The 25,028-nt window shown below is 31.2% G+C and overlaps 1 protein-coding gene across 1 annotated transcript in view; it reads right to left on the bottom strand.

The window, feature by feature from the left end:
* LOC123708841 overlaps positions 1-16,622 on the bottom strand; it is a 29,568-nt gene extending 12,946 nt beyond the window's left edge. Inside the window, exon 1 of the mRNA XM_045659766.1 lies at positions 16,445-16,622. The gene's annotated coding sequence lies outside the window, so the exon portion shown is untranslated. The remainder of the gene's footprint in view (positions 1-16,444) is intronic.
* Positions 16,623-25,028: the final 8,406 nt, after the last annotated feature.

Below are 25,028 nucleotides of genomic sequence, written 5' to 3'. Positions count from 1 at the left end.
GATAAATTGAATACTGACTGCTCTTGGGAATCTAAAAATAGTTTAAATTGCAAATGGAACGGCCCATTTTTTTCGTTTGTTTTTTCGTCAGGCGTGATTATTATATATCTATTACCATCATTTATTAAATTACGCTAGTCTGTGCATTTTCTTGTAAAAGAAACCAATAATCTGTTAGACTTTAGAGAAACAAAAGTCTGATATATTTAAGATATTGAATTAAAAATATCTAGAATATAGAATAAATCTATCAAAAATAAAGTAAAATAAAGAATTTATCTATCTGTGGCAGTACATTGAACTAGTCGGTTAGCTATTCATGAAAGTTGCTCCCGCAATGAGAATGCCAGCTGGCGCCATCGAGGACCCAAGACTAGTCATAGGCTGATAGTAGGGTATTATTGTATCGGATTAAGCTTGAAATACTTTACTTTGTAAGTACTTTACTATCAATCTATGACAATAATTCAACTACATATCTAAAGAATCTGTGGTTAGATGTTTTGGTTGCAACAACTCACAAAACTGGACAAAATGCTTTAAAGATGATGTATATATCAAACAATAGAATATCCTACTATCAGCTACAAAGATAATTAATATGCTCTAAGAATTAGTCTTAAATTATTTTATAAACAATAAAAATATCAAGTAAGTACAATCTTCAACTTGTCATAAGTAAGAAAATCAGACTTGTAATTATCACCCGTTATGTTTACTGTTTGTTTAAATGTAGATAACATCTAATAACTTTCATGAATGCTTAACATTAAATGCATTTATATTCTGAATAGAATTCAATTCTAATCTAATGTAAAATATGTTTGGATTAAACAATTTCTTCTTGCCTTAATAATTAATAAAACTTTTTTGAAATAATCTGTATCGACTACCATGCTTACGACTTACTCGTTATTCTCCATTTAGCACAACTTTAATAATCAATATTAACATTGTCATAATATAAATTGTACAATGACTTTCATCACAGCCTATACCACAATCATTATCTGCGAATAAAAATATGAATCATATGTCTTATTATGAATTATATTAACCATTCATACCCATTACAGAACAATGCTTCGCTTTTACTATTTCATAACTACGTTTACAACCGGTACGTACCATAGTTTTGTCTAGGCAAAACAAAATATGATCCATTTTACGAATAGATTTTTCTGAACTGAATTTTAAATAACGTACTTCAATCTGTAAACTACAATCTTTTTAAAATCATTTGCTTGTATAAATAAACAGTTATGCCATAGAACATTTTTTAAATTTTATTTATGAAGCTTTAAAGAAATATTTATTATCATAATAATATGCTAAGTATTTTTTGGTCTGGACCGAATATAAACCTAATCATCGGTATTTTTGTTGTTCGATTTTCAATACAATAACTCATCGTAACAGTTTAAAGATTTATAGTTTTGACAAGTTAAATACTATTATCATTTCCAGTGAATAAATTCTGTTTTCACTTTCGATGATAAATTAGAACATTAAGAATTCCGCCCGCGGGCTGGACGTCACGTTCCAGGTTCCATATCGTCGCTGTGCTGCACTTGCCTTTACTTTCTATGGTTCGGAAGCTTACATCCTGGTATCGTTATTTAAAGCAATTTTTAACAAATTAAACCAGTTTCATTTCTTCATTTCTATCACAGTTTACTTGTAAAACATGATTCAAGTTTGTTATTAGAGGATGAGTTTAACAGATAGATTGTTTATCACAAATCCAGTTATCTTATCGTACCGGATATATGCGCGAAGCTGTAAATCTGCAGCCGTCAATCAAGATGCTCGTAACGCAGTGCGACTTAATTGTACGAACTAAGGAAGCTACTTAGCAAACAAATCAACAACGGTGTCAAATTACGACTAGCGACTTAGTGGAGAATGGAGATAATGTTTAAATATATTCAATTGATAGCTTGGAACATGTATGTTGACTCTAAGTCTTACAGACTGCAACTAATATTAAAACTCATACATATAATATTTTATACAGCACAGGTGGAATAGTAATCTGATAGACTGTACATAATGGATTCTTTAAAACTCTCGCGTACTAAGTTGTTGTTTAAGCATGTTATTTGCAACTATTGCTGGCATACATTACAAATTAACTTTATATTTCAAGAAAGGCGCCCACTCCAAATAATAGTAAGTAATCTTAATCGAGTTTATAAAATAAAATCCTGTTTTTGGTGTAATGAATATTCTTATTAAGCTTAATATCATGGAAACTTCCGTTCGGTTTATTTGGCTTAAAGTATTGTTCAAGTTTTTGACATATATATTAACTAAAAAAGGAACTGTGAATGCCGTGGTGATAAGTCATAATGAGTTAAGTATTTAAGATAATAAATAGGCGTCATATCTGACGACTCAAAATAATTTACCCACATTAAAATCTTGGACACTCTCAACTTAGTAGAACGGAAAATTAGCTTAATAAATTTAAATTGTTATGTATACAAGTGATGTATAAATCCACTTTTCCTACTTAGTACATGCGTATAAAGTCCAAAATTCAAGCCGGAATGGCACAGCGAAACAAATAAATAAATAGAAGGTTAAACTAAAGAATACTTTTTTTTATTTTAATAATAATAACCCAAAAAGCGTTCATAAAGAAAATGGCATATAGACCATTGTGTCTTGGGTTCAATTACTGGCGAAGTGATAGTTGTTTCGCCTTGATAGGCACAGAATGCTGATCACCTATCAAAATCATCAAGCAATCGATCAGAAAATATTTGTCATTTTTTGTAGGACTTCACACAAAATTATATATTTAATTAGTGAGTTTTTAGATCACTGAGTCTAAATAAATATTTCACCTTGATAGCAAAATTAAGAATTTCTTCACTAAATACAAGTCTAGACATTATGTTCCACCTGAAACGACATTTCCTTAATATAATTATCTACAATATTAGTACACAATTGATAATATAAAAGATTTTACACAAAAGCTAGAAAGCGTCGTGTTAAAACCGTTTATCTTGTTTTTTAAATTAAATTATATTGTTTTTAAATTAAATAATTTATACACATAACATCCACTTGTGTAAACATTTACATCTAAAAGTATTTATAAAGCATGAATCAATAAAGCATAATTATGTGAACAATTTTTCAAATAATACGGCGATATTATCCCAATAATTATTTTATTTTATACCGATTATAATCAGTAACACAATGTTATGTCACGTTTGTTTATTTGCAAAGAGATATAATAAAGATTATAACAAAAATATCAAGTAAAATATATTATAATTATACCATATTATAACCGAACAATAAATACATACGTAAAAAATATGAGTTTCATATTAAATGTCACGTCAATACAGATTTACCCGTATAATATGGTATAAAATTTGTATATATTTATACATTATTAGACTTGTTAATAAAAAAATATAGATTAAGAACTCTTTGGTAAACGTTTTGACAGTAGTAGAGTATTTTATTTCTATTAAAATAATGTTAACTTTTTATTATGTTTCAATTATTGTCACTCCTCTGGATTACGCTTATTATTTAAATTTTGGGAAAACCTTTAGGTTTTTTAAAGTATTTATATGGATGTCCAGAAAAACGGATTTGCCACCAGCGAATTAAATTGTTCATACTCAGTTATTAGGAAAGGTATTAGTGCGGAATAAATGTTAATATTTTTGGCATGCTTCCCTGCAAATGAGGACGTTGTAATGTCTCACGAATTCAGGAAGTATACGAGCAAGGATGAACATGTTACATGGAGACACATAATTTATTATACACTGTTTATTCGTAGAAATTATTAATCAATGAGGTACGGATGTTTCGGGAGTTATTTACTAGTTGCAGGTTGCCTTTTATCTTTCGATATAATAAATCGATAAAAAATTATTATATAATAAATACGAGAATGTTGTCACGTTATTTCTATTATCAATATAGTTTACATGCCTTGTTAATTTGCGATTATGTAAATAAAACGAGGGTTATGTTATAATTGGCGTTTTCTATATCATTAATGAATTCCAAGTAATATATGAAGCCATTATATTAAGAATTAATCTTCATCGTGAAAAAGGTAAAAGAGAAAGTACCAAGCCCAACGGTTCCATTGTGTGTGTCATGTATGTCTATAATGTCTTTATTAAAGCCTGTTTTGGTCATCTTATCAACAATAGTATTCCGATATTGTTCCGATAAACGAATATTCAGAGAAAATACAATAGACAAGGTGTGGTTTGGAAAGGTACTAAATGAGTGCGTAGATATGTTTATATTCATTAAGATTCCTCAAATAATAAGCTTGTAGGTATTTACTATAGGAACTTATTGAATTAAAGAAACAAATTATTGTGGTGGTCTTAGTCATTTTATTTGATCTCTTCTTTCTTTGATATTCGAGTATTGCAATAATTTTAACCAAAAAAAACATACTATTTATTTTAAATATATAATGTCATGTGTAGAAGTTTGTAAACTTTCAAGGCAAACTCACGCATGCCACTCATACTTATTGACAAATTGACAAATCCGTGTGCGGAAAAGTGCGTGTGTGTAGAATACATATTTGATAGAGCATAGAGTATAGACGTCATGTTCTCGCCTGAGTGCGTGACAGCTGACAAGTGGAAGCTTTGCGAGCACTTTGAATCGCGAAATATTGCTTTTTATACTTTTGGAACCCTTTTATAAGAACCTGAACCATAAAACACATTTTGTATATAAAAACTCTTGTTTCACGATTACAAATATTAGTCGTCAATATACTAGGTGTTTTATTTACCTGGAATTAACGCTAATTATAAAAAGTTACGACACCGTGGCGTATAATAAAAATATATCCAACGTTAAGAGTCGCCTTTTTTCGGAAATCCAATCAACTGAAGTCCTAAAATGATTCAATTAATAAACAGAAAAATATTTCGCCACTTAAAATTTAAATATATTTTAGCCGCCATGTTATGGTATATGATATATTATCTAGTTTGGTTACGATTAATGTAGGGTGAGGCTGTAACTTAGACAACGATATTGAAACGAGATATGTTGTGGCGTCGAATGAGAATTAACGTTATCGGACAATGCCTATTTATTTTTATTGATAATTATTATGCCCATAGGTGAAACAAATTGCGTTAATTAAATTTATACGCACCCTTTTTATTATAAAAGCGGTAATTATAATCATACATATTTGTGTTCGTTCCAAAAATCATAATATTCTATAAATATTATTGTTAAGTGTCCTATAGGCACTATATAACCTTATTAAACCTTAATAAAAATGATATGGATAAAGGCTAAAAAATAAAGTAACGTAATGTACGCTACCAAAATTTTATCGTCATAAAGCAAAGTAAGAATGATATAATATCAATAGTTATAATTATATATTAAAATAGTTATATAAAAATACATTATTTCCCAATTCATTGTAAGATTCAGATATGTTTCTAGCCCCTTTGTATCGTTCACCTGTGGTGTTTTTCCGTCTCGATTAGACGACAAGCGTAAATAAAACAAGGGGAAGACTAAAAAATTTTCCCCAGAGAGCATGCGAGGGCAGTATCGCGATCGTTGCAGTTGCCATTTATTAGATTTCGTAACGCGAAGTTCATTAGAACTCGAACTTTTCTACGTAAAACCGATATTTAAACGTATGGGTTCCAAATGGAAGTTTTAAATACTTTGATGACCTCAGATAAAGTGAGTCACGGAGAGGTCAGTGTTGGCCCTGAAAAACAAACTTTAAGATTAGTCTGTATAGCTCCTGTACAAAAATGTTGTTATTTGTACTGGATCCAGTTAATGAGCTCAATAGAAACACGATGGACAAGTACTGTATTCCCTTTTCCCATCTATAATAGATAGCATATAGTATAGAAATGGCCTATAAATGCATAGACATTATGTAACTTTTTATTACTTTCATCCTTTATGGTAATAAAACTTAAGCTGGCTATTGAAGTTACGAGGACGGCTCACTTGAGACTAGTGCTCGCAATTTCGGTTTAAGTGGGTCTGGGCTTTTGAATGAACCGATGTTCTTACCACGCCATGGGGATTTGCATACCTCATAGGTAGATTTGTTACTGGTTCAGAATAATATTAACTGCCTATTGTTATAACGCTAATAGAATGCATACGCTTTTTTGCAAATATATGTGAATATTTAGACAATGTATAATAGTTTCCGTATAAGTTTGTAAAAAAATTGTGAAACAGTCTCAGTTGCATACATAATGTGTAAATACCGGTGATTCTAATTGGTCTTGGAAAAACCATAACTAAAGAAGGCAGAGAGGATACAGGCGCCTATGAGGTTGTCCCATGTTACATGAGACTAAAATAGCGATTTTATTTACAATAGTTCTTGTTACTATTACAAACTGTATAGCGTATTAGTTAGAGTCTAAATAGGTTATGATGGATTACTTTACACTTTCTTGTAAGGATTTTTTGTAAAATCTTATTATAAAAATTCTAAACACATGTCAAGCGCGTAATTTTAAGCTGGTAAGTACCTGTCATAGGTACATAATGTATGGCGGCTTTGACACAAACAGTTTTAGGAGCGTTCCTTTATAATGAGAACTCTTGGGACAAAAGGTTAGCAATGTTGACTTATGAGGACATAAATAATAAACATAGAGGGGTCTAAGAGACTCAGATGGAGATGACGTGAAAAGTGCCTTTCTACAAATCTCTTTTAATTTTACTTAAACTATTGAATATAAAATAGAAAAATCAATAAAGAAAATTGGTAAGAATTAATAGAACTTGTTACCAAATTGAAATTTTGAAAATCGAACACAAAAAATATTTCTTTTTTGAGTTTATGTCCTGGTACCTAGACTAAATACATTTTTATTACTGTTTAATTTATAGATTAATAGATTTCATCTGTTAAGACAATACATTTAAAGTGACATTACGACTGTATTTTAAGGTATTTTTGCGCAAATTTCCCAAAAACTTTCGGAATGTTAATTACAAATAAAGAAGTATTAGAAACATGGCATTAAGTTTAATTGAGCTATCACTGTTATAGCTACTAAACAGCTAATTCTGATTCCGAACGAAAGCAGATACAATTATCTAAATTGAAAAACAAATTAATCAAACCATGAACCAAATTATGACTACCCATGACCAGAATTTGATTTTAAATTAATTGACATCGCCATCAACTAAACAGGTTTAATACTGCAACTTATTTTTGTTTTTATGATGAATTACCCTGTTTGTAGGTTTAGGTAAAAACAATTTGTAGATTAGCTATCTGCCAGGTGGCAACACTTTATCGACTGGTTTAGTAACTCGTTAACAGCCCACAGACTATCAAATTCTTACTTTCTATGAAAGGAAATCGAAATTATTGCATGGACACATTCCATTTCTCTCGCGGTAGTTTTGATAATGCGTTTTTACTTTTATCTCGTGATTGCCATAACGAAAGCATATGGTGAATTGACTTCAACCTTAAAACTGCAAATTTATGAACAACGAAAGTGCTCTATTAAAAAAACACGAAAACGATAATTTATGAAACCACTTTCAAAACTTAAATATTTAATAACTACTTTGTCCTTTCCGTCCATAGTTATATATTTTTAACAATATCTTTTAAAGGTTTTTTATGATGGCATGCATAATATTGATATTTAATTTATTTACGCCTCTTAACAAAATTAAACAATATTACAATAATTTTCAATACCTTGTATATATTACTTTTTATTTAATTATAATTGACTTAGGAAGAAATCTTTTTTATTCTCATGGAAAAAATATAATATTTCGGATCAACAAAAAGACGTTGTATCAGATAACTCTCTTTCCTCTCTAAGTGACAACAAATTAACGATCAAATTCGAAGAAAAAAACATTTTATAAACAAACCATGCACTTAGTCTCGAAACTCGCGTGTTCTATTATTTACTAAGCAAGGGTGCAAGTTCAATGACCTCGAGTTTAACAAAATGACAAGACAGGTAGGAAGAGGTAGCCAACTATTTGTTTAAACAAAGAAAACTAATGAAACTGTATCGAAGCGAGTGCGTGGTTAATTGCCGTTGATTGCCGAGAACGTATTCTAGTTTACCGAAGATGGAAGCAGTTCTTGGTAGTGGTATTAATAGCAGGCGGGCGGGCCTCAAAGTACACCAGTTTTAGATGTGTCTATTTAGAACATGTGTAAATAAATCTAGCAAGTCACTTTCGACCGCGCTTGTCACTTTCATTGCTCACTGCCGCTTGCCTTGTCCTGTGCCTACATACGACCTTATACGGCGACACATGAGACATTTATGAAGTTGATCTACTGTATTTAATTTCAATAAATAAAAGTTACATTCTACTGAAATTAGCATTATTAGTTGACTCTTTTTCTCGACCTAGGTCATAAAAACGTCCGTAATCCATATTCCAACGAATAAATAACTAACAACTAATAATACGTCAACTTAAGTTTTTGTTTTAGTTATGATAAATTGTTAACCTTGTTTTATGAAAAAAAATATTGACGGAACTTTGCATATAAAATATCATAATTTTTCACTTTTATTCATAATTTATATTAATAAAGCACAATAATGTTTTTTACTATACAAATATTTAAAAATGTATAACATTGAGTAAGATGCTAATTTGATCCTATGATAAAAGGAATGAGAACTTAATGAAAATAGTTCAAATTACAATGTAGTGTTGGCAAATTCCTAACGTCTTTTTACAATTCTCACGTTAGCAGTACAGTATCTTGATTACAAATCCATTTCATATTGTCTGATTAAAATTTTAATAGAGCGTTTACGCGTAACTAAATCCAAATAAAGTAGTGTGACATAACTAAGCCAGCTCGAATATACGATGTAATGTAACCGACATTGAAGCACAGCGCTGTGACGAACCAAAACAAATGGATACGACACCGTTACAATACTTCACAGAATAAAAAAATACAGTGCAACGGTAATCTGTGTTTGCCGCTTAAAATCGCAATATTTAGACAGATACCAAGTTTTATATTGGTTCGCACTTACGTACTCAATTTCGTAGAGATTACTTCGTACAAGAAAGCGCATCGAGAATTATGTTGTCGTAAATATACGAAACTCGGTCGGTTGTCACCTTTACTGCACCCACATGGCACAGTTCCCAGTGAAAACGGTTTTAGCGTACGCACGTAAAGATTGAATTGAATCTTTCCTACGATAGGATCAACACTTCTCTATGTTGATCACGATCTTCAAATTTAGCGAAACAACAATAGCGAATAAGGAAACATCAGCGTGAATAAATGAGAAAAAACGTTTCCTAATCTGTAAGAAATAAGAATGAAATGTTTTAAGAATACTTTATGATTCTTTCTAAAACTTTTGTAAAAGGTGAGTATAGAAGTTTATTAATTATATCAACCTGCAGCAGCTTTGCAGATAAAGAGTGTTCCACATCAGAATCGGATCAGGTTTGAAGGACGGGAGGAGAAAAAAGTTACGCGGAAGACTTGTTTCTATGAGACAAGAAGTAGCTTCGTGGAAATCTTATAGAACGTTAATGAGTAATATAAACCAATGTTGCAGAAAAAGTGTGCAACATGTAGCTATTGTCCATGGAGACGGAAGGCGGCGTGGGAGCCGACCTCCTCTTGGGAAAATCTCACTCCCATATTTCGTTCACATGCGAGTGTATTGATAAAAAGTTAAATCACCATTACAAATCATGACCATATCAAGGCGAGCATTCTCGGAATATAATCGGTCGAATTCAATGCCGTATCGTTTGAGATTTTATACGCGGAGAAAAATAGCATTACGATGTGAACGAACTGGACATAACAATTTTTTTTATTACTGAAGACGGATTGTATGTAAACAAAAAAACACTAAAATTTATTGATTTTTTTTACATTACTATAAAGAAGTAAGATAATAAATGTATACTGATAAATTAAACCAACGAAATAAATGAAACAGTTTGGTCCTAAATGCGAATTCAAGAATCTAACCGACTCATCTGAAAGTAAACCTTAACTTTTATCAACGTTATATTTTCTTTTATTCAAATTATATTTTTGTATAAGCGACATTATCATTAATTCAGATATATAAATGTTAATCAATGTTGTTTTCATACCCAATTTCGTATATTTATAAGGTATGCCTGTTTGGATATAAATATGATATTTTCTCATCATTTAGTAAAATATCCCCGTTGAAAAGATCACTAATCAAATAAAAGTATATCAAACTGCTAAATAACACTACTACCAAAGTAGTATTTAAAAATAAACTCGAAACAAACAGCTTTTATAGTGTTTACAGAGAATAAAATGATTTGTTGCATACTTTTAAGAAATGTACATTTTTCTAAATAAATTACGCAAAACAAATTACTATGTTTAATATTGTCAAGATTGCGTCATACATTCTCTTGTGGTTTGTATTTTGTTGTGTCTCATTAAGGGGCTTATCTGTTCCAGATTTAAATCTTCTTACTCATTGGATATCAAAACTATCAATAAATTCCGAACTCTCGCATACATGCGTGATTTTAGGCATCTGAAAGGGAATCCATTTTATATAGTCCCAATTATTTCATAATCATTTGATTTTTTAATAGGCATGTAGGTAACCTTTCTGTGCCTGACATAGTCTGTCGACTTTAGGTCTAAGGCATTCCGGTTTCCTCAGGATGTTTTCCTTCACCGTACGACCGGGGATAGAACCTACGACCTGAGAAAGTCACGCTTAAGTCACAAGGCCCATAAATTTGTAATAATAATTGTTAACAACGACAATTAATTAATTTTGAATTAAATAAATTATTGTATAAACAAAGGATAAAGTCTATTTATCAAACTAGTTCTCTAGCGTTAATCGGGATTTTATTGTAAATCTTATGGAAGATCGTTAGCCGATGTTGACTTTTCATTTGATAGATTATTATTTTTGAAACGCAATTTAGTCAAATAACATGGCGTATAATGATGGACGTTAACATGTCTTCTGTCCATGAGTTTGATTCACAATAATATGAAAAGTTGTCGATAATTTAAAGAATTGAACAGGTTTGGTCCAATGGTCGGGCCAATGTCATACGCAAAAGGGTATTGTACCGATGGCTTAACTAGTAAACCTTCGCTTGCACAAATGTACTTGTTCTAGTAAAAACTTCACGGCCATGGCTGTTTCGTCGTAACGGCTATCAATGACGGTTTTAACCAATTCGAAAACAGGAAAATATTTATTCCTCGTAAGAAATTGTTTAAGGGAAAATCCGTATAAATATAAATAATGTTCGTAAGTACAATTTTGATTCATTATTTTTTTTCTATATACATTTTGACTGTATTTATAGAATCTATAAGACCAATATTAAAAAACATAGTAGCTACTTATTATCAAATGTCAAGTATTGGTATCTCACAATACAAGTCCTCATTAAATATTGTCAGTCAGCACTGAACTTTTATGACAACACCGTTTCTATGCGTTACTTTACGTATATACGCACAATAACGTAGTTCTAATATAACATACTATAAATCAAATTCCGTAAAAGTAGAAGGGTCTTGCATATATATATATATATATAGTCAAAATCTGTTATAACGACATCGAAGGGATTACTCATATTTGGTCGTAAAAAGTGATCCGATGACGTTGTTATTAAGTACCTAATGAATACAATAGAATTCAGCCGGAACCTTTGATTTTGGTCAATATAATAATAATACGCTCAAATTTTTGTATCGACAAATTGAGAGCCGCTGTGTGCAATACATAATGCAATATGTATGACACATTGAACAATATTTTCTTAAAGCAAACATCTCGGTGAATGAATGCCGTATTTATTCCTTGATATTTGTAATCTAATTCAATTGTATCGACACAAATAGTTTATTATACATACGATTGTTATGTGCTACTTTTGCCGAGTGTAAAAATTCACACATCTATCAAAAAGTATAACATTTGTGTTTAAATACGAAACACGACATGAAAATTCTCACTAAACTTTCTTTTATTTCCGAGTTAATTATTCATTGTATGCTTTATGAAGTGGAGTCAGTGTGTGCGTGCAGCTTCTAAGATTTAGCGTTTAAGTCACGGTCGTACTTCTAAGATTTTTGTTATTATCTGTGGAACTATGTATGAAAGTGCAAAAGTGAGGGAATGTATTGCGTGCAAATCGAAATAGATCATACTCGCTATAGTAAGTTGATCTAATTTATAAAGAGTGCCGTAAAAGTACTTATAAAAATTGCTGAATCTTAAGTGGTTGTGAAACACTTGCATGTCACCCATTAGGTACCGGGACTTCATGCAAGCGTTTTCAAAAAGTATTTGTTACTGGAAAAAACATAGGTTTCATTATTTCGCACAATTGAAATAAAAATCAGGTTTTAAAGGTAATTACAATAAATCTATTCACAAGATACTCACAAGGTACTTCTTATATTGACAGTCAATTAATTAAAGTAAATTTTGATATATAATTTGTAAATTGCAATGTGGTTTATAAAAGAGGTTTAATGAAAATTAACCCAGTTTTAAATCTTTGCCAAGACAAAAAAAACCCACGATATTATCTAATGTCGGAAACTCAGCTTGCTATTCAAAATATTTTTGCAATCGTTACATAATAGGAGACGAAACAAAATGGTTATGTGAACATTTTTGTGAACACTTCATTTCAATTATAAAATCTTTTTTCTTAATATTGAACGAACCACTTACAACAACCAAGTATATTAAACATTTATATACGTTTATGCTATTATTATCAGTATAGTCTGTGGATTAAAAAATAATATACACAATGACAGAAACTCAATATAAGTTCCAATCTATTTGAATTTGGAATGGCTAAAGCGATTTGAAGCGATATCCCAATTATTTAAAGTGCGAATCATAGACACTTTTTTAACCAATACACATAACATGCACAGTCCATGTATGGGAGAACACGGAACTAGGTATTTCATATAATATGCCCATTGGTATGTTGTCCTTTACAGTGAACGTAATAAATTGAGACAGGACACCTGTTGAAAGTCGTTCAAACCATATTGAACTAATATAAAGCTTCGTAGCGCCAACTTATTATAAAAAAACGATAGTTTTAAGTACATTTTGTAACTAAAGTTGAGTAGTTTTGTTTTGAAAAAAAAAATATTTTGTGTACCTTACCTACTGAAATTTCTCACTTGATCATAAATTTTATGGTGCATAGTGGATCTAGATAAAATACCTACATAAGGTTACTATAATCACAAAAATATTATTCCTGATTACATAAGACAAACAAAATAGTAGTCAATTTTGTCTGAGCCACAAGAACAATTGTTTAAACGTACATTCTTTTTATTTAAAAAAAGCGCCTGGTCATGCACATCATCAAGCATGCATTAATAAATATTCTACTTCTTGGGAATCAAATTCCGTGTAAATTTTATAAACGCGCGAACTAACGTAACGTTATTAAATAGGAATAAAAAATCACTTAAAATTTAAAAGTGTAGATTGGATCGTATTGTAATCAATAAACAATAAACGCACGTAATTTTTTGATATAATTGCGCATCAGTTTAATTGTTTAGCAATGGAAATGATAAGAAGGTTAAGGTGAAGGGCCACTACCGGCTTGCGTTTGATACCTACGTTTATTTTTGCGTAAATCTATACTATATACATTTACGCAAATTAAATTATATTAACTTTAAGTTAGTTTGGATTCAATTTTTAAAAGGCCTGTTTGTTTATTTATTTATTAAAGTTTACCACATCATACATCTACTGCATATTTTACAAAATGTATGACAATTGAAGTAAACATAAATGTTTCAAAAAAGAAATAAAATATAAAAAAAATACAACCAAAACATATACAAGTTAAAATATTTATTTATGCTTTTTAAATTAACTGAAATCGTATATAATAATGCAAAATTAAATTAAGGTTGAAAATATAAATTAACGATGTTACTTAATTAAGTTGAAATAACATTTATTTCCGATTTTAATGATAACGTTATTATCAATATCGTGTTGAGTAAATCGCATTGTTATAATGATAACACGTCAATGCTAATTAATAATTTATTAAAATAAATGCAAAACAAATGCACATCAGATGGACGAGTCATGTTTTGTTAAGATTTAAACACAAATTACGACAAAAAGAGAAACCCAGTGGCGGTACAACATTTATCAGACTCAAATTTCTGTATCTTTTTCGTGATCAAGTCATCTAAGTCAAGTATGTTTGTCATCCTGCTGATTTCCTCACGCTGTTGTCCTTTGCTGTACGAGCGAGTGTTAATTGCGCACATAGAAATGAAATTACATTGGTCCGTGATTCGAACGCACGGCGTCAGGTTTGAAAGGCGCAAGTTCATTCCATTACGCCTACACTGATCTCCACAGGGCAAATAGTGATGTGAAATTGTTTGCCGTGGAAAAATAAATTTTAATTATGAATATATCCCATATAAGTACCAAAATATAAACATTTTCACAATGATGAAAAGCTCTTAACGCCGCACGTGTTAATACTTTTAGTTGCGTGTCCCATTATCCCTGGGGAAATATTTGAGCTTAAATAGTTAAACATAAGCCCTACCTTACTAATTATATTGTATATGTCATGATCACTGTTTATTTAATTTGGATCATTTTTCTAATGATTTTTCTACCACGTGAGGTGTCTTTTAGGCAAGTGTGACTTACTACTTACCTTCCATAACAGAATGCTGGCAAACAGCTGCGTTTTGTAAATATTTTTGGTTCGATTTCAGGTGAAATTACGCGGGTTATAACTGGACCCCGAATTGCTTCGAAAATTTTATCGACCAACTAGTATGGTATAGTGAGGTGTATAAAAATATATATTTAAGGAACATTTTTCAAAATAATAACACCTAATACATGAAGCATACTTTATTGCCTAATGTAATCAAATGTCTGAATAATTTATGAATACTAGATAGAATAAAGATAGAACGGAATAATGTTTATTGCGGTTTTAGGGTCTTATAATAAATATTTAATGAATATATCCTGCAGTATTGCCAAAGTTTGTAAACACTTTATTGAGGAATTTATACTGTTATTTGTTGATGACAAAACATGAAGAAATTTTTAATTATTATTTGTCTTTGTAAGATTTAATATTATATATGATGTTTGAAGATGATCGATAAAGGATTCATCTTGAATGTGGTTTTTATTCTTGTAACAAGTTTATGATATAGCAATAGTTATTTTAACTATTAAAATACTAAATGTAAAATAACATATAATGTTAGTTTATTGTGAATTTTTTTATAATTGAAAATATATTTCGAATAAAAAACGTATTCTATACAAAGTCGTCTTCCGACTAATTTTTGTTTTTTAGCGTCGAATACTTGAAAAAATATAGTTTGTATTAATATTTAATAAGCAGACTTCACCTCCACCAGGTGATCTGTTTCTGTAAAATAACATCGAATATTTCCTTCCAAATTTCTTCAGCCATGCAAAAGGTGTAAAGATTTTGAAGTAATTAACGAACGCAACTATAGTTTGCATAGTTAGGATAATACCAACCAAATCATAGGGAAATTAAATAATGAATACAAGCTAATTACTGTGTAATGAGTATAAGGGTCGGCATGTAAATGTCGTGTATGTGACAAATGCAGTAAACAGTTTGCGTCGCTTTGTTTGTATTCACCGTTATCGGAGGACAACAAAACAATGTTTTATAACACTTTGAAAAATAGGCCTCGATTTTGTAAGAAGTACTTGATGTAATAAATGAGTATTCTATTCTGATTTATAAAGTACATTTTTAAGTTGACACGTTATTGGAAGTCATTGGTCGTCTAATAATAGTCATTAGTCTATCTTTAAAAAGATAAAGCAACTACCAGGTAGTTTAAAGAATAGCTCATCGTTATCTAATTAGCCACGGATAATTATTATCCTTAAGGACAATAAAACTGTGTGGTATAATTATATACGGAAATGAATTGTTTCTAGATTGTGGGCACAATTTGCAGGTTCAACGATTTTAGAAAAGCCTTCAAGAAAAGAGTTCAACGCACGCGTCAAATGACAGAAAAAGTCACAAATAAATATAATTAATATGCAATAAAGTATAAGAACCAATTAGGAACTGGTTTGCAATATAAAATACTATTACTAGTTTTATTAGACGTTATTGCGCTATTTATATGCTTTAATTTTCTTTGAACAATATACATTAAAATATGTTTTTTGTTTAAAAACTAGTATTAATAAGTGACATAGAAACTGCAAGGAAACGTCCGACCTTCGATAATAATGCAGTTCACGGCGCGATCTCCTCTCGTCCGCATAAATCAGCTGGTGTTTATACATAAATTTATTGAAATTCAACACGTACTTACCATAAACAGACGGCCGTTTTGAAAATAAACCGTAAACCTCCAATGTGATCACAAAATAAACAATACACAAAACTGTCCAAGAAAGTATCTAAAGAACTGAAAACTGTTTTGTATCACTTTACGAATCGAACGCGATTAAAGTTTCGGAGCGCGGGGAGAAATAACACGTATACTCCGCTCGGCGGTCGCGACTTCAATGACGACAGACGATTCACGATGTACGAAATACGGATCGACTTCGGTCGCAGTCGGCACGTTCGTACTGGACACGTAAGTTTTGATGTTTTGGGCAGAATAGTTTTCCTCAGGCATTTCCTGACCGTTTACTGTTTTTAAAAGCTTTCATCCTGTGTATATAGCTTAGTTAACCCTAAGATTAACATAATTTGATTTAAATTATGCTTATTATTTGCTAAATAAAGACTATAATAATATTTATCTCGGTATTACAAAAATGAGATTCGATTCTTAGCTCCTATCAATATAGGAACTAAGGCTAGAAGCTTGTAATCGTAGCTGTAAGTTACTGTTTGCGTAAATACAAGAAACGCGATATATATTTCACTTATAATGCATAGAAAAATAGTATTTCGTTAGTCTGAATAATTCTTTTAGGCGAGAGCATCAGCAGAACTTTGCCACTTAAGGCTTTTAAACTGTAACCGTGTGGTAAAAGTCAACATGGTTTTGCTTTTTAGGATACACTTGCCCGGCCATTTGACTACCTACGAAATAGGGTTAAAATATCCATAATATCGACGGACTAGCAATAAAATCTATTAATAGATTCAGTATTTCGCTATTCTACACTACAAGGAAGTACGATTTCATGAAACCAACATTATTTCACATTACCAATTCAACTAACTAATTTACGTAAGCTACACAATTACTGATTAAAAAAAAATTAGATGTTATATTTACGTAAAGATATTCCGTTCATTTTGGAACAGAGGAGTAGTATGTCAATGTAAAAATGCATAAGACGGAAAGGGATTTCGTTTTACTATATATATATATATATATATATTTTTTTTTTAATCTTATGCGGATCATAGCTATTTATGATAAGACATATTAAAATCCGTTGTATTTTCCAAATATAAACGCGATGGGAACCTTCTTTGTGTAATACATAACTATAAATAAGAAGTGAAAAACATAAATATACTTTTAAATAATATAGAATATTTTCAATATTCTTATCTAGCGTATGTATGTTGCGAGGACGTACTGCCAGCATTAAACGTACACTGCCACAATCAAAATGTTTTAATTTGTTTCAGTTTTCTATTTATCAATGTTTCATTACTACAATTACTATGCAGGCTAAGAGATATATTAAATTTACGTTTAAATGAAATCCTAATATGTTTTTGTTATATTTAATACTGAGTATAAAAATGATATGTAATGGATAATGGTTAAAGCTCGTGTTTGAGAATAATGGCCAACTTACCCAGTTTTACTCGAGTTTCCCGTTGTCAAGTATTCTCTGCCACAGATATTATCATTTAATAATGTTTAAACTATGCTGAGGGGTATATTTTTATGCGTCTATAAAGTTAACGGCGTTCCCTCCTAACGAGTAACATCCCGTCGGGACCACGTACAAATAACCTTTTGTGTTTGTTTTTACAATATCAGAGTCTGCCTATAAAATACCAGAAACTAAATGAAATAACCAATCGATGAATTTGTAAAATAAAAATTAGGCGGAAAGTTGTTACGAGAGATATCTTTGAGTTACAAAAAACAAACATTGATGACTCCTCACTTCGAAGACACTCTTCTAAAGCATCAAGCATTGCAATACTCGGCGTTCTATTTAATGACGTTCAGTTTCGCAGTCATTTAGAAGGAAAAGCTAAATTAGTCTCTAAGATGCTGTGCTGTGCTCAGCTAGGCGAGGCGGTTTTTCACTCTGGTTCACCGCTTGCAACTCAATAATGCGAAATTTCGGGCTCACATGGAGTACTGCCTCGCATCTCTGGGCTGGATCTCCCGAGTACCAGCTTTTTCCCCTTGACCGTATTCAACGAAGAGCGTTTCGAATCGTCCACGACCACTTTCCAAATGACTTGATCCCATGGCGTTGCGTAGATAGTCAGTTTTCGCATTTAGAGTGGAAAGTGTTCAGAGGATTTGGAGTTAGGAGTTTGAAGTTGAGGATTTTCATCATCGGACGTCCACGACGTCCGTCGTTCCAAAACTGAGCGCTTCTTAAGGCAGCTTACCGAGCACCACTTCTCTGTGAAGCTACCCACTGAAGTATTTCCGGTTTAAGAAAAGAGTGTACCAATTCTTAAAAGGCAGCCAACGCACTTGAGAGCCTTCTGGCAATATGTATCCATGGGTGTTATCACTTAATACAAGATGAGCCTCCTGTCCGTTTACTCCCTGTTATATGTGTATATATAAAAAAAGAATATACATATTAATAAGTAGCTTGAAGTGCTTGCGTTAAATTAAAAAAAATATATAAATGTATTCCAATAAAATAAAAGATAACTTAAATTCTAAAAACTTATTTCATATCATGTCACATCAAATCTAACCATGGTTATCCTTATTCTATAGTTTCTTATCTTTGTAAACTTTCACTTTAATACATTGACGGCCGATATCAATAACAGAAAATTATCTCGAAGTGTATTTCTACTGTATATATATGTATATGTGATTTGTAGTAAATATCAAACTAACATTCAAAGGATAGAAAAGAGCCTCTAAAAATCAGTGTTGCTGGTGACAGCAACCTAATGCTGAGTTGGGCCTACTTTTGATTGAACTGATTGTGTTTGTATTTCGTTTATTATGTATGTATGCTGTAATCAAATAAATCTTTTTATTCTTCCAATATTTTTTGTTTAATTACAAATTAAACAAAAATGCCTTGTACCTTGATGAAATTATTTAAGGGATCAAATCACCTCACGCTGACTCGCCATATTTAGTACCAACGCGGCTATATTGCAGAGGCCTCGGACTCACTTTCCAAAACCAGCGGCACTACAATCTAATAGGTCTAGGCCTCAGATTTCTGAACTTGTTGATCATTGCTTTTCTAATAGGCAAGTAAGTGATCAGCCTTCTGTGCCTGACATACGCCGTAAATATTTTGGGTGTAAAGTATCCTGGTTTCCTCACGAATTTCTCCTTCACCGTACAAGGGATTGTTAATTGTGCACATATACAGAAAGTCCATTGGTGCGTTAAGGTATGAACCAACGACCTCAGGGGTGAGAGCCGCACGCTGAAGCCACTAGACAATGCTTGAATTTGATTTCGCATATGGGGAAAATGTTTCCTACCTTCTAGTTAGTCATTTTTTAGATGAACAGTTTTAGATAAACAGTTAGGTTTGCCATTCAATGTTCATCGTTATATGTTTTATTAATGAGAACTTTAAAAAATAAATATAAAATAAGTTAATTGTATTCAGTACAATATATAATATTTGAGACAAAACAAATATAAAAAGAAATATGTTCATTATGGAACATAAGCTACAGTTATCATTTATTCCACTTCATTAAGTTTGAGTAGGTAGTCGTCCCTACTCATCGGCGTAGAGCCATAGAAAAAAACCGGCGTAAAAAACTCTTGGTACTCCTTTAAAATCGCAAATCATCAAACAACACTTATTTTAAAACAAATATCGCAAAAAACAAAAACAACACGGGTCATAGCAGTCAGGCGCTATTAGTTCAAAATTACTGACAACAAAACGACACGACGTCATGTAATATTTTACTTTCAATCCAAATAAAAAGTCGATGAAGTGTAACAACGTAATGTTATATAATTAACTTAATTGTTGTGTCGGTTTGGGCGCAATATATAATAACTGGACTGTTTGTAACAATAATTTTGGTTTGTAGAAAGCAGTTTCTCGATGTAATACGACTATGGAGAGTGGAGACAAATGTCACGATTCCACTTTCTTCCACGCATTATGTTTCTATATCAATATTTTATTCGAGTCTTTTCTTTTTAAATTTTAATGCATTTTTACAAAGAAATGCATTTCTACAGTAATTGTATGCCTAAAAACTAGTGTCGAATTCTAACATTGGTGTAACAAGTAATGATGCGAGCATATAATGTTCCAGAAATATAATAAAAATATATTTATACGATACGATATGTCTTTACGATTAACTTGTGTGTACGAGTATCGTGTAAACTTGGGTCGTAAAATTTTATTAAAGTTTACGTATTGTAAATACTGATTGCATACTATTGTTGCATACAAATTGAATGTGAAAAATTATTTGCTATTAAGAGGGACAATAATTTGCCAATTAAAATAATTGAAAGGAAAGTTTTTAAGTGGAAACTTTCTATATATAACTTGCAGTTGTAGTAATAATCTAATATGTCCCGGAAGCCTGAACCCTGGAATGGATTAGACATATGTTATTTCATTAAAAAAAAAACGTTCCATGCAAACTTCCTAAACGATGAGTTACCATGTCGTAATTTGGTAAATTTTCTTTTTAAATTTAAAAAGAATTGAATGATGATTTAATGAAATTAAATTAAAAAAAATATATATTTTAATTTTTCTGGTACATTATTAGTGAACCCTTATTTATATAGTGGCGATTCTGTTTTTTAGACGCAGTTGACGTAATTAATATGAACTGCTTAACTCAATTATTACTTTGAGCGATTTCATTTACCCATAAAGTTATTCCATATCACCAGTAGAGGTGTAATTACGTTGAAGAGTGAATGTCAAACCTGTCAATTTGTCAATGTCATTAACAGCCTGATTATATTTTAACATGCGCTTATCTCTTATTAACGTTTCTTGCACTAATATAATGGAACAGTATATAATTTGATTACATCTTGATTAAATTTTAGCAAGTTGCTAAACTACAGGACTTTGATTGAAACATAACTAAATTCCAACGAATTTAACAATTATTTGCGACTAAAAATATTACCAGTATAATTAAATTATCTTAAAGGGGATTGGCATCTGTTTTGTTTAATATGTAAATGATCAGCCTTCTGCGACTAACAAAAGTCAGTCATGTATCTTATAGCTTCTGACTATAACACAAATTACCAGCAAATAGATATATTTAATGTAACAATATTTTTTTTCAATAATAATAAAAACTCTGGTATGTTATATTAATAATGGCTTTGTTATTCTACCTTTAAAAATTTAGAAATTTCGGTTTTGTTGTCTATTATAATTTCTGATAATTATTTAACATATACAATAAATAATATAACGTGATTTCCCGCTCTCTTTTGTGCCTGCGGCCATGCGAAAGCAGCACGCACTGGCAAGCACTGGCTGGTAATAAAAGGGATTTTGTAGGCTAAATTTTAAGCAGAATTACTTACAATATTATTTCATTGGTTTTAAGTGTACGTGTGAGTTAGTCGATTAAATAGTTACTGTAAATGCAATGACTTTAGTATGACAATTTATCTTGCTTTGGTTTAAGCAATTAAAATAGTACGTAAAATATTTGACAGCTAATTTTCTTACAAGCTCGGGTATTAATAAAATTAATTCTGACTGACTCTGACTGCAATATAATGCAATTTATAATAAAAAGGGAATCTTTTAGATGTATTTATCAGTCTTTATAAAATAAGAATGTGTGTTGAGCGCGTGGAAGAGAGAATAAAACTATACTGTTTCTGTGGAACGTTTCTTTGTCTTAAATTTTTGTTGATTTTATTTTGGTCTAAGTTAATTCGAGGTCGTGTTGTAAATTGGTTATATTTTCCTTAGTAACGTTACCGGAAGTCCTCTAATCGTTATGTGGCGGGCATCGGGAGGAAGTTGTTATGTCAATTGAATTTATTACTTATGCTAGCATACAATTGTGTTATGACGCCTTTATCTTATAGCTAGGGAGGTCGCAAGCTAGATATCTATATGATTTGCTCGTGAGGCAGACTTTTTTAATAGCGATAAGGAATAATAAGGATCACGTCTGCCACAATGGTAGCACTGCGTTGTCTTTTCACACCCCCTTAAAATGTTAAAAAAACAGGTATACATCATTTGTTCGTTCCTTTAAGGCTGATATTTTGAAACTTTGTCAAAATGAAAACAAAAAACAAAGAGGCATACGTCTTGGATTCTGACTTTTGAAGTTAAGTATATGAAGAAAAATGTATATGAAACATGCAGCTTGGCAGACCTGCAATGTTTTCCATTAAGAGCGTTTTGAAAGTTCCGATAAAAAAGTGTGTGTAGCTTAAAAACGCAACAACGTACGGACCTTAATTAATTAAGAAAATTTTGTCGTATTAATCCGAACTTTAACTTCTAGCAAAACGAAACACGAGCAAATCATATAATACAATGCTTGCCAGGTTTGTAGCTATTATTGACTTGATCAACAGCAGTGCAAATATATATAATGTCTCCTAAGAAAACATTCTCAGATTCCTCAGTCATGAAGCAATTACATATTAGAGCATTGTAAACAAGTTGTATTATGGCAATAGATAAAAGGAAAAGACAAATGTAAGTACGTTTAATAAACACGAAGAACATTTAAAAACAACGAATAAGTATATAAACCCGTTGACGGCAGTATAATTAAAATATTAACCTTTTTTAGTTTTATTGGCACGGATAAATCTAACCTAGGCCGATTGTTTACAAAAACTCGATTCTCCATAACTGTAGTTAAGTATGTTTTGAGGGAAACGTACGTATGTAGTTTTTTAACAGTAGTACTAATTATATCTAATTAGATTAAAAATCTAAAGGCGACCTATGCAAAGGAGTAGAGAGTTCTTCAACTCTCTGTCTCTGTATAAGTGTATATATGATTGGCAACGTGTTTCTTGTCAGTTCTTCTCGTCAGTTTTAGCGCTTGATTTCAGCAAAATTTAGAAACATTTCTTTTTACTCACGTGTATAAGTCTAAACTAGTCTAGTCTATACCTAGCTTACAATTACTTGAAACTATATAAAAATACTGGCTAGTTATATTTTTATATAATTAATATAAGGACAACAATAATAATAAAAAAAAATATTTTTGACTCAAGGTACGTATTAAGTGAGACAGAGATTCTAAAACAAATCTTAGCGTGTTTTTTTAACATTACCAAATAATAAATACATAACGAGCCAGGATATGCTCCTAGCAGGTTACTTTGCCACAGAGACCAAATTTTTTATATCGTTAAAATTTTATTTATTCGTCTGCATTTTTTGCATTTTGGAACTCTTAAACATTTCTTTGAGCTAATGGCAATTACTAAGATGGTTGTGTTAAAATGTAGCACCAAAAACCGAAATTAAGTATAATTAGCCATCGTTTTCGTATCAATGATTACAAAGTGTATTTTTATGGAGTCCAATCAATATTCTAATACCTGAGTTGTAGAAGAGCATCCGGTTGACTAATTGGCTAGGCACTGGCTCTATTCAATGTAGTAAGATACCAAAGGTCAGCATCCTTATTCACAACTCTTTTTATAATTTACCAAAAACTTGTTTCATAAAAAAAATTAACTACTTTATAAATTCATTGAAGTGTATAACGATAACTTCTTCAACTTTTAGCTATGACGCGTCAAAGGATAGTATTACCTATGCTAAGGGGATTGTTTACTTTTATAAAAAGAGAAAACACGTAGTTACAATATCGATAATTACTTTGTTTTTGAAAATCTATTCGGATTCTTTATCTATGATCTTTCAAACAGATTGACGTTGGGACGAAAACAGTGGCGCTACAACCTTTTAAGGTAAGAGTTCTGTATCTGTTTTGTGATCATTTGTTCTTTCTAACAGGCAAATAGGGAGTCAGGCCTTCTGTGCTTGACACACAGCGTCGAGTTTTGGGTTTAAGGCATTCTCGTTTTCTTACTATGATTTCCTAACTACGAGCGAGTGTAAAATTCGCATATAAATAATCCATTGGTTCACAGCTGGAGTCCGATTCTACGAAATTGGGATGAGAATCTGAAGCTGAAGCCAACAGACATCTATCTCTTGAAAATTTTTTAAAGGTTTTGTTACGTGAATAAGTCTACTGATCGTAATCATTGCTGGAGAAGCTCTAACAATGTTAGATACTGGTTTTAGTTGTAGCGTTGTGTAGTATTAACTGTAACTAGAGAGCCTTTCTGTTTATATTATTAACTTCCTATTTATAGATTTTTGTTAAATATAGTCAGTTATCTTATCGATATTATTTATTAAAAAATATTATGTCGTTTCCAAATGTAGCCTTACAAGCGTTATATAGGCTAATATATACGCGAACATTATTCATCAACGACTTTAAGTAAGTTGAGTTATTAGTCAATGTCACTATAATTTTATCAAAATGGGGGTAAGTATGTAACACTTATATCTTCAAGGGGAAGTAGAGGGCGTTCATGTTTGCCACTGCGTTTTGTATTTTTCTTATAACCTTAGTCGCAAGGCTACGTTGTGTCGGCGGCTTGGCAGAGATTTTTTTTCTTAATCTTAAAGTTACTCAAATTAGTTGTTATGTTAAGTGATACGGACGACCATGGACACTCAAACCCCGAGGGCTCGCGAGAAGCTATTTCAGAATTGAGACGCTTTTTGCTT

The sequence above is a fragment of the Pieris brassicae genome, chromosome 4, assembly GCF_905147105.1.
Source record: "Pieris brassicae chromosome 4, ilPieBrab1.1, whole genome shotgun sequence".
NCBI lineage: Eukaryota > Metazoa > Arthropoda > Insecta > Lepidoptera > Pieridae > Pieris > Pieris brassicae.
Note: the sequence above shows the minus strand (reverse complement) of the source record. Positions and strands in the feature narration are given on the sequence as shown.